The 12,209-nt window shown below is 45.8% G+C and overlaps 2 non-coding genes across 2 annotated transcripts; one reads left to right on the plus strand and one right to left on the minus strand.

The window, feature by feature from the left end:
• Positions 1-5,351: 5,351 nt before the first annotated feature.
• On the plus strand, positions 5,352-5,433 carry trnal-aag (transfer RNA leucine (anticodon AAG)). Its single transcript has one exon. It is a non-coding gene; the product is annotated as a tRNA-Leu (tRNA).
• Positions 5,434-11,853: 6,420 nt separating this feature from the next.
• Positions 11,854-11,926, minus strand: trnak-uuu (transfer RNA lysine (anticodon UUU)). Its single transcript has one exon. It is a non-coding gene; the product is annotated as a tRNA-Lys (tRNA).
• Between the last annotated feature and the right edge of the window lie 283 nt (positions 11,927-12,209).

Consider the following 12,209-nt stretch of genomic DNA (forward strand, 5'->3'; position numbering starts at 1 on the left):
TGGGAATGTCAGTTGGTGTGTGTGTGTGTGTGTGTGTGTGTGTGTGTGTGTGTGTGTGTGTGTGTGTGTGTGTGTGTGTTACATGCAGACTTTCCCTTGTGACAGCTGATTTGGTTTGGAATCCATCTTAGTCAGGACATTTTAAGAAATTCTATCATGTAGTTGGAGTTATTTTGATTTACAACACTGGGAAAAAAATCATCTCCCCTCCAAAAACCCTCCTCTTCAACTTTGTACCCAAGTTGTCTCCTCATCAGGCACCACAGGATCCAGTAGGTTCAGTTAAAACAAGTCATTAGAGATTTAAAAAACATTTTGTCCATTTGACATCAGGACTGCTCCCAGATCATCTCAATGACCTCATCCCTGCACCAGAGTACCGCCCAAATTCATCAAGGACAGCAAACATGAGCAGGTCTAGATTCACCTCCATCTTTGGAGGTTGTTGAATTTCCTCCTGAGGACCGTCAGGCTGTTTCCTTACTTTGCTGTGACAAAACAGCAGACAGCAACAAGGACTGCTGCAGTGCACTTGGTAAAATCACCATCTGTAGACTGGACCAATATGCTGATGTGATCCTTTGATTAGTTAGGATCAGTCAGAGATCAAAGACTGAAGCAGGAGATCAATGCACAGAATTCAGAGATCAAAGACAGCATTCAGAGATCAAAGACTCCTGGAGCGTTGCCTTCTCTTGTCTTTGGTCCTGGATGTTACTGAATGTTTTACACATTTCTTTTTAAGAAAAAACTTGCATTACATTTCAAGGAGTTTTTCCTGCCAATACAGGACAACACCCACTCACAAACCAGTGCTGGACAAGTTCCTTCAAAGCTGTAATGCCTTATTTCTTTTTTTTTTGTCTCTATTTTTTTTTTTACCTGTCCTGTTCAGTAGCTGAGGCAAGCAGCATCAGTGTTCCTGGTGCCTTGTTGTACTGAAGCAGTTTTATTCTGCATAGGAGGAATCTGATAAACTGCTCCTATTGCCATTTATGTTTAATTTTATTAGGAATGGTGTTGGTTCATTGATGAAGCTACCGGACTGAGGCTCAGGAGTGGACAGGAAGAGAGAACAGGGACAGGACAGTGAAGACAAGGGGGAGGGGGGAGACAAAAACAACAACAGCAATAGCAGAAAACAACAACAGAAACACAAAAAAACAAACAAAAACCAAATAAACAAAGAAAAAGTAACAACAACAAAAGAAAAAGAAAGAAAAAAAACAATGGTTGCAGAATTTCCGGTGCAGGCTTACCATCTGGTTTAATATAATTTTAAGATAGATGTCTGAGTGTGTGATTATGGGTCAGTTGTGCGCTCCATGCGTGTATGTGTGTATACGCGTGTGTACCTGTATGTGTGTGTGCTACGGTTTTTCTTGGATGCTGTGCGTAGCTGGCTGTAGCTGATGTGGGGGGCCAGGACATCGCACCCCCCCCCCCCCCCCCAGGAAACAACCACAGGCCCAACCCATGCCAGGATCCATAGGAAAGCATAGGAGCAGCAACCCCCACCCAGAAGCAACCCACAGAGAGACGGGGCAGAGATGACCCTAGTCCCGCCGGGCACCCCCCCCCCCCCAGCATGAGCAGAGCCCAGGGGCACAGGGCCCCTCCAGCCCGAGACCCGACCAGAGCCCCCCAAGGGGTCCGCCAGTGGCGAGGCCGACACCCACCCACACCCCACACCCAGGCGGGGCAGCCACAGCCCACCACAACGACCAGGCCCACCGCCCCCGACCAGAGCTATCCCCCCCAACCCTCGATCCCCATCCCCTCTACTCATCCCCTGTTCTCCCCCTCCCCCCAGAGCAGGAGGGCTTCAGGCTATAGGGCACCACCAGCCAGCCAGCCGGGACCCCCCACTCCCCGGAGAGGCCCAGCCCACCCGCCAGGGTGAGTCGAAGGCACGCACGCCCAGGACCGCCACCCCCGGAAAAAACAATCATACTCTCATCTTCTTCCATACAGGGGCTGAGTACTCCATAGATGCTGATATGGTCCAGGGCACCTCAGACTTAGTGAAACCGCCAGCGAGCGATCCACCGCACAACAGCAGGGCCTGTGACCGCCGGGAAGAGGACCACCCCCCCCCCCCCAAAGAGCCCCGGCCAGGCCCCCAGGCCTGCAATGGTGCAGTTAGCAAAGGAGGCAGCACTGGACCCACTCCCTGCCCCAGCTGCCCCCCCATCCCAACATGGTGCAGGGTGCGTGTTGTGCATGGGAATGTAGATGTGATGATGTGGATGACTAGAATGTAGTTAAAATTGGTGGAGGCACCCAGGGCATGGGGGCCCTGCCGGTTGCAGACGGCAGAGTTTCCCAGTACATCCTCATGCACTCCCCCAAGCCCTAAATGTCTACGATGTGATTAAAATTGGGGGGTCCAGCCCCTCAAGGCCTAGTGATACATAAGATGTGATGTGATGGGACAGAGAGGCAATGAGAGGGGCTGAGGAATGGGCCAGACCTGCAGGGGGCCAACTTCCAGACTGGCCCCGCTGACCAACCCGTCACCACTGCAACCAGCCGACAGGGAGTCTAGCCTCCCTGGTTCAAGGGTCAGATTGGAGCACCAAGGGGCACTGTCTGGAGATCCGGGCAGAAGGCCCACCACGGTGCAGTGCGAGGGCAGGGAGGGCCCAGGCCCCCAGTGCACAGCAGAACCCCCAGCCAGCAGCCCTTGGTCAGGGCCCCCAGTTCGATCAGCATCAAGGAGGTCAGCCCCCATCCCTCAGACGTCCCCCAGCATCCTCCCTTTGTCCGGAGTGGCGGCAGTCCAGGACACCGCGCCAGGGCCCAGCCCCCATGAGGATGGGCCGAGGTTAGCAAACCCCTCCCAAATGTGGGTGCGACCCCCCTGGGGGAGCGGCAGGGCCCCAGGCCAGCAAGTCCCAGGCGACAAGCAATCCACCTCTACCTCACTCTCCAGCGCCTTACCTTCCTCCCTCCCTCCCGACCCCCCTCCCCCTCCCCCCGACCCCCCTCCCTCTCCAACCCCACCTAACCTTCCTTCCCCACCCTCCTCCCATCGTCTGGAGGTAAATATGCCCCAGCCCCCACCGCAGGACCCCACCGGGGGACCGGCGTGAATTGTCGGCACCAGAGCCCAGGGCCCCCCCCCTGCAGGGTCCCAATGTCACTGGTGACAATTCTTTTACCAGCCATGACCTTGGACAAGAACTTCTCAGGAGGAAACTTATCATGGTGGCACAGTGAAGAAAACTAGACCTGAGCTGCCTGCTGAAATCTTAAGCGTGCCTTTAGGTGAAGGACAGAGCTCCACCTCTTTGACAGACACCACCACTGTTGGCTCATGTTGTCAAAAAATGAAGTGTGTCACACACATCTAAACACACACACATACACATGCATGTTCTTACACACAGAGACTTTTCCTCTTTTTTTGTTTTTTACTGGTTTTAGAACCAGTAGTTGGTTTCTGTTGGTTTGATTTGCTTGACTGGTTGTTGTTTGTTCGACCTTGCAAATCCATATTTTGGGTTCTGGCTTGTTCTGCTTTTCATTTTGTGTTTGTATTAAAGTTCTGTTGCTGAAAAAAAGACTTTTTTGCCTTTTTCTTGAAGTAAATATATGTGGGTCGAAATTGACCCATAACACCATGGATGTTACAATAGTTAATAATATTGAAATGAATAATAAATCAAACCAATCCATGTCAGAGATGTGTTCTAACACCCCTCAGTAATGGTCAGGAAACACAACAACATTTGTATATTTCTATTATTTTCTTGAGGTTCATTTGATCATTTTTTAACTGAAATCGAGGGTTTACTGACTAAAAAAAGGTCCAGAGGCCCACATCAAAATATTCCAATCAATATTTCCATGGATAAGGAAGCCTAACAAGGAAACCAAGAGATGGGAAACAACTTGGATGATAGAAAATTGTTTTTAATTTATTTGACAGCTGATTGAAGACGTGGGTCAAAACTGACCTGTTAACATCAGAGATGGAAACAGAAAGCGAACACAAGAGGAAGGTTCAAGCTATGAAAAAGGAGTTTGATAAAAATCTTGAACTGACAGTAGAAATATCCTTTTGTGTGTTTACCTTTGTTGACAGAAGTCACTTTAGCTTGGCAGTGAAAAGAATCTCTGCTAGCTTGACAAATAAGTGGCACAAACTGGGTTCAAGCTGGACTTTGGACACTGGCATCTGCAACAACTCCCATCAACTCCTAATCTAGCATCTCTGCTGTGGTCAAACTATTTTACAGAACATTTGACAGACCTGTGGAGCAGTGAGGACAGACATGAGTTGATCCACATGATCCACTGAAGCATCATTTTACCCTGCCACTGAGGTCACCAACATGAGCTGGAGTTGGGAATCTTGAACTGAACCTGGTATCACAGCGACACCTACTGTTGCAAAATGGAACAGCAACATTGAACCCAAGTACAGGATTAAAGGGAGACTGATGGTAGCTGTTTGGGTTTTTGAAAAACAAGGAGGGCGTTGGTTCAAGCTGGATTCTCAGAGACTATTTCCCCAACCTCTACATTGGCATCTACACTGTCATCCAGTCATGTGACTGAAGTCATCCAGTCATGTGACTGAAGTCATCCATTCATGTCAGTGATGTCACTTGGCAGGACTGTCATTGCCTTCACATTCTAGAAAAGAATCCAGACTCCACATTTACTCCTATCTATTATTGTGTACCACCCTCCTTTATATTGAGAAGTTGAAGTGAGCAACTTTGATAAAAGTAACTGAAATTCTCCAAGGTTTCCTCCTTGTCTGCTGTAAACATGAACACATGCATGGATCCTGCTACCTCTCACATGTTAAGCTGACACTTGACAGTGACAGCAGGAGAACAAAAAATCCCAGTGTGTCATCAACATTTCCTGGAAACTAAATGACAGAAGCTGTTGAATTTCTGTATCAGAAAAAGGAGAAAGGAGCCCCAATGAAAGAGTGATGATTCTTTATTTTGATTTTGTTCTTCACTCCTACACAAGAGAGTGAAAGTGTCGGCTGGCAGGGAGCAACTGCCTGCTTCAGAATGGGACGAGCCTCAGGACTTTCCAGTGAGAGCTGCAAAGCTTTCACTTTATCAATGGAATCACTGGGAAAAGAAACTCATCCTGTCAGATGAAGGCCAAATAGTTTTGCTTCACTGTGTTGAGGGAGGGTTTGTTCAGATGATTCCAGAAGAATAAATCAAAACATCATTTAACATGAAGAAGAAGTGAATGCAGAGTTTCATTGATGGTTTCAAGAAATCAGCCTCTGGGTTCATGGTGCTCCAATCTTCAGACAACTGAAAACCACCTGAGTTGAGTTGTATTCCATCATGGAAAATTAAAAGGAAAAAGGTAGTGTGGCCGAGCGGTCTAAGGCGCTGGATTAAGGCTCCAGTCTCTGAGGAGGCGTGGGTTCAAATCCCACCACTGCCATTATAGGGTCACTGAAGAGGTGTGGCAGGTCTCACATGGCCTCTCCTCTGTCTTCCACCGATGGCTTCAAACCCAGGACCAGAAGAAGAATTGTCTTCTGAGTCCACAGACCTGACCATTGCTGCTCTGACTACCATGTTACCTCCTGGTTATCAGTGTGAAGTCAATGGTGATGTAATCAGTTGTTCCTTGTGTTTTATTACAGAGGCTTCATTGTTGATTAAATAATTTTAATTCTTTTCTTGAAGATTCACGCTTTTTCGCTCAAAATGTATAAAACTTCTTGCATGTTGGTGCCCCATCACACACAACAGGTGCACTTGTACTCTTTTCACCTCTGACCCACAAACATTCATAATCTTCCAGTGAACGTCCAATTATCTTCTGAAATCAGTGATGAATCTTTACCTGCTGAGACTCATTATCTCTGACTGTGACTAGCATGTGCTAGCAGAATACAGCAGTCCTTCTTCATTATCTGTCTTTGTCTCTGACCAGCTCTCCTGCTCTCTTTCCTCCTACCAGTCAAAGCAGACATCTTCGCCTACTGATCTTGGATCTGCTGCCTGTTCCTGCCTGGTAATAGAAGGAACCAGCACCTGGTTCTACAGGCTGAATTAACTCCAGGACGTTGGCCAGCCATGTCAGTTGAAACCTTATTTTTCCAAATAGAGAAAAAATAAGTCTGATTGTTCATGAAAGATGTCATCATGGCTTTGAAACTGTGGTTGGGGACAAGCCAACAAGAGCACATTCATGGAAGAATAGCAATAAAAACAGGAAGTGTTAGTTAGCAAGTACTCACCAGTCTTTCACTATCATACTTGATTCTAGTGGAACAAAATGGCTGCTGCTGACTGTGGTGCCTGGTGGTGGATCACTCTTCACCATCCTCACAGGCCTTGATGGAACCAAAAAGGCGAGTTCCTGGAGAAGATCTTCCAGGGCGTCCAGGTTAAAGCGGTGCCCCAGCTGGCACCAGGTGCTGACCCAGGTCCTGCATGTGAGATACTGTCAGTTCTGTTCTGCCCTGCTCACAACCACAGGCTGGTGTTGAGGCCTGCAGCAACCAGGGCCCCAGTCACCAAGTGTATAAAGGCTGGTCATTGTGGCAGTGGGAGGAGTCAAAATGAAGACAGACCAATGTGAGCAGGACGTTACTGCAAAAGTAAGAAGAACTTGACCATGTTTCCTACAGTACCCAGGAGGCTTGGTAGTTGTTGAAGGAAGCTCCAAAAGCAAAGAGCAGACAGCAGGATATAAAAAGAAAAGATCCAGACACTAAAACTACAAGTAGAAACAAGATGAAATACTAAAAGCTTTGGAAAGATACTACAAGGTTGTATATACATTATTATATACACTACTATTCTCATTGACTCCTAAAGAGGGACAGGAAGAATTAGAATGTGGATCATGCAACCTAAACTAAAACTTCAGTCAGATCAAATTCAGGTTAAAGCAAGAGTCTCCAGATCAAAGTCAGAATTCCTGATGATGTCATCAGGGCTTTGACAGTACCTAGAATTCTGTCTTTGATCTCAGGAGGACATGAAAGAAACACAATTGAGGAAAGTAGAACAGAGCACATTCAGCTTCATTAGAAACACTTGAACTGTTGAACAGTAGAATTTGTTTGAAACAGTTTACAACACTTAGTGACAGGATTGAAGAGGGAAGACTTTTCTACTTTAAATTTAATTCTAACTTCCAAGTCAAGTCAAGTCAATTTTATTCATAAATGCCAAATCACAACAGAAGTTATCTCATGACACTTTGCAAGTTTATCTCATGAGATCGGTACCCTGGAAGGTATCACCTTGATGCTCGATGTTCCTGCCTGTTTAAAGGTTTTGTCACCACTGTTGCAGGATGTGCTTGCTGATGGAGAATTGTTGGGTGTAGATTCATTGAAGGAGTTTGGTACTGGACCTGCTCTACCTGTAAAGAGTCATGAGATAACTTTTGTTGTGATTTGGCGCAAAATAAATAAAATTAACTTGACCAGTGTTATTTGTGGTCCTTTGTTAATTGCATGCCACATGAAATTATTATTGGTCAGTTTTCTAGTGACAGTCTCACAGTGGCAAGACAAGAACACTTCTACAATTCTACAATTTCATTTAGCAGACGCTTTTGTCCAAAGCGACATACAACACAAGCAAGAATTTAGACTTAATTAAGGAAAAGTCCATAGGAAGCACAAAAGTGCTTCAGTTGTGATTTGGTCACAGGTACTGCCATCTAGTGGCAGAAGAAGTGTCGAAAAGTGTAGAAAATGGATTGATGGGTGGAGTTTGCTGTGCTGAGAGGGATTTTCCTGTTTCTCTTGAGCACTTCTTCAATCTGAAAATACTGTAACGACCCTGCGTTAGTGTTCATGTTGTAACTGTTGTAAAGTTCTATATTCTGTGTTAATCAATTGAGTTGGTAAGGGGCGGGGGGCGTAAGCGTGTGAGAGAGACGAGTGCGTGTGTGCTGCGTGTGCGCTTGGGTGGGAGAGCAGAGAGAGAGAGGAGAGAGCGCTTGCTGAAAGATCGTGAATTGACATTGTTTTTGTTCTTTTTGGCGTGGTTGCGGCCGACAGTAACCATTACTGTTACCAAAAATAAATGGTCAACTGGTGAAAGCCTCCTTCATCATTTCGACACGCCCTGACGGACGCTACAATACTTTCCAATTGAACAGTTAGAAAAATTTAACTTTTTGCAAAATGGGAGATGCTGGTTCTTCACATTTGACCTGCAGCGACAGCAGGGCCGGTTCTAGGAATGCACATAAGAGGGGGCAGTCAGAAATGTGAAGGGGGCATGTTCTTTTTTCTTTCTTTTTTTTTTACACATTTTTAACACTGTTAGTGTTTTCTTCACGGCAGTTGTTAGCTGTGTGTCCAGATCTCAACCTGGAGAAGTGGATTGCACTCTGTCAGGCCTCTACACTAAGACCTGTCCAGCTTGGGTGTCCCACCTGAAGACTAAAGCTTCTGCTGGTATAGCTCTTAGGGTCACTGAGGCACGCAAACCCCCTGACCACAATAAGGTGGCAATCCCTCAGGGGGGGAACTGAAAAATAAATGAAATAAATAAATGAAAAGTAAAATAAAATATCCTTCATCCAGATTTTAACAACCAAGCAACAACATAACATTAATCTTAACTGGATGGCCAAATTCTCAAATACATTTCAAGCTAAAGGAAAGACTTGTCACTATCATCAATATTTACAAAACTGAAAGGAAGTCTTATGAAAAAAAATCACCAAACATCAAGTTCTCAAACTAATTTTTTTTTTATTGGCAACTTAATAACTAAAATCTCCTCCTTTCTCACTATTTTTTCTCCCCACTCCACTCTACAACACCAGTCTCCTGTTTCCTTGTGCAAAAACTCTCACAAATTCATCCATATCCAAGTTACTGGTTATGGACTTCTCATGGGCTAAGATGACCAAATTTATCTTTCGCTTGTGTAACATGGTGCGACGATAAGGGGTTAGGACCCGTGACAATGTGGAGAAGGAATGCCCACACGATGCTGAAGACACACCAATTACCAGGGCTGTTACATACAATTTATGCAACTCAGGAAAAGCTTCCTTGTACTCCTGTAGGTGTTTACAGACAGTGGATAGGTCTGTTTCATTTGGACATTTCTTGAGCAACATCTGTTTTGCCACAAGAATTTCATTTTTTAGATTATCTGCCACAGTGCCAGCCAGCGCAGACAGAGGATGCAACACGGTTGAATCTAGAAATGTGCTGGATTTGGGTGCAAGACTAGATATGGCTCTCATCAGCTCAACGTTCTTCTGAGAAAATCTATTCTCCATTTCTGAAATGGCCCTGTCAAGGATGTTGAGCAGAGATCTTTTCAGAGACTGAGAGAGGGAAATGGTTGGATCGTCCGAGTCTGTATGGCCCACAGTTGAGAGCACAACACTTTGACCAAGACATTTGCTCATTGTCCTCCTTCTCTTTGGAGGCGGTGCATCATCCCCAGCAGCTGACTGAGATGACTCTCCCCAATCCTCATCTTCACGGAGGCTTTTTAAGGACTCCAGTGCTGCACCAACAACCTCAGAAGCACTGCACATATCCACAGACTGAGACTGTAGAATTGCATTTGCTCGTTTCAAGACACCAAGCACCCGCACTAGAAACTTTCCAGTCTCAAAGAAGTGATGCCTCTTAATTTGACACAGCAGGCCCGATGCCTCGGTCCACAGGTCAACAGCAGCACTATCATCCTCTGTCAACTCAGATAGGATACTGACAATATGGTCTTGATTGTCAACAATGCACCTTGTCACCTCATAGTGGCTTGTCCATCGGATTTCAAGCAGCCTTTTGCTGAAAAAACTTGTACAATGAACTAGAGAGGTCAAAAAATCTCTTTGCACATGGTTCACTCTGGATGGCATGCACAACCACTAAGTGCAGTTGATGGTTGTAGCAGTGGATGTCTGGGATATACCTAGCAAGCTTGTTTTGCAGCAGAGCTTGTACACCACCTCTTATCCCACTCATCACAGAAGCTCCATCATAACACTGGCTAAGTGTGTTGTCAGCACTGTAGCCAGCATCAGAAAGGTGTGTCAGTATTTCAGACGTGATGTACTCTGCATCAAGTTGATGCAAGTCAAGCAACCCAATAAGATGCTCCTCTGGCATGGAATTGCTGACAAATCTAATCATCACAGACAAATTTTCCACATTGCAAAGTTGCAATGTGCAACTGCATGCAATTGCAAAAATTTGAGGCAAAACCCTGCAGAATCAGCATTTTCATATTTTTTCCTGACCTCTGCAAGCACCATGTCTGCCAGTGTTTGGATCATTTCATTTTGGATATCCTTAGATGTGTATTTTGCATTCTTTGGGATACCCTTAGCAATGCTTGCTAGCTTCTCATCCTTCTCTCATGTATACTCCATGAGTTTCAGAAAAAGCCCTGAAGCAACATCATCACCACCTGCATCATGTCTCAAAGTTTCTGCAGTCCCACGGAGCCCCAACTCATTCACACAGAGAAACTTAATAGCACTGCCCACACTCTTGACATAATAATGATTTTTTTTCAAGTTGGGTTTTACCAACCAACAGAGAGTCAACAGTACCCCCTGTAGCCTCTCTGCTTTTGTGCTGAGTCCAGGTGGTGGAAGAGTGCACATGGTTGTGGCTGGACACATGCCTCTGTAGCCCCATGTCTCGTTCGAGTGCTGCTTTCCAATTGTTAAAACCAGTAAGGGTAAAAACAACATCCCTCTCATTAGCAGAGCTACCATATTTCCGACAGGGGAAACAGAAGCATGCGTCCCGCACAACAGAGTACTCCAGCCATGGTCGTGAGCGGTACCAGGCAGGATTGAATGACCTGAATGTCGCACCAAATGCACGCTTTGGGTAGCTACCCAGTATTGGCTGGGATGGTGCATTGACATTTAAGTCACTAGGTAGCTGAGCAAGGGGCTTTAAGGCAGCACATGTTGAGGGAGGAGGAACAGGAGAAGCAGTGCTTGCTGATGGTACAGGTGTATTTATGCTAGCTACTGCCTCTGATGCACTAGTACTAGCAGCAGCATCACTGCTACTGCTTTTAGTACATGCAAGAGGAGCAACACTTGTTTTAAATGCTCTGAAAAAAGGATGCATCTCGCAGCATTAACTCTCTCTTTGTGAGCAGCTGAAAGGTGGAGTGCAAAGTGAAGTTTTGAGAAAAACATCTTCTTTATTTATTTATTGAATTCTTTTTTTAAAATTATTTCCCTGAGCAGTTTGAAACAAAACTGTGCAGAGGGGCGGGGCTTCACGTAGGGGTCCGGCAGACACCGCTCATTTGTCCTCAGTCTGTTAGATGCAGTGTACAGATGTGCTTGTGACTTGAGAAATGCTCCCAGTGGGTAAAAAAACAGCAGACTATTCCCCATTTGACTGCACAAATGTATATATGAATGTTATATTAACTATTATTTGAGTTGTTGTCAATCATTAGTTATATCACGGGTCGCTACGACGAGTTTGGTGGAGTTTTTACTGCTTCTTCCAACTCCTACCCCGCTGACTTGACACTCTCTGGCTGCGTCTTGCCTCATTTGCATACTCACAGTGATTGGATGTTTACAGAGGGGCGCGGAGTCCTGACAGCAGGCTGTGTGAGGACACACACTGCACCGACATGAGAGAAGAGAGGGGGCTGATTGACGTGTGTTTCTATCAGCGGATTTTTCACTTCTAAAAGTTTGATTTGAGGGGGCAGGACATCTGTTTGAGGGGCGTTGCCCCCTCTTGCCCCTGCGTAGAGCCGGCCCCGAGCGAAAGTCTCACAATGGCAAGACAAGAACACTTCTACTTTTAATGTTGACAGTTTGTTCAACACTAAACTTCATCCAGTACCATGTTGTCAAACACTGGAACATCCACAGCACCTGAACAGGGACTTGAACCCTGGACCCTCAGATTAAAAGTCTGATGCTCTACCGTCTGAGCTACTCAGGTTCTTTCTACAGCATTTAGACAGGAAAAGAAACACCTGTGAAGGTCAAACTGATGCTTTCTTGACTTGTTAAATCCTCCATGTTTAAATCCACCATGCTTTTGATTGGCTCTGATTCTCTGTGGCAAAATCCAACAAGAGGCTCCAAAAATGTCTTGAATGTCATAAGAATGCACAGGACAAGATGGTAGTTTCCTTCATGTCTGCAGTTCCTCCACTGGAAAGTAAAGTCAATGCTGTTCCTCTGCTGAAACCTGGGATCGGACCAGGGACCTTCAGAGCTTC

Source organism: Aulostomus chinensis, chromosome 4 (assembly GCF_037954235.1).
Source record: "Aulostomus chinensis isolate RoL2024-O1b breed Wild chromosome 4, RoL_Achi_v1.0, whole genome shotgun sequence".
Lineage (NCBI taxonomy): Eukaryota > Metazoa > Chordata > Actinopteri > Syngnathiformes > Aulostomidae > Aulostomus > Aulostomus chinensis.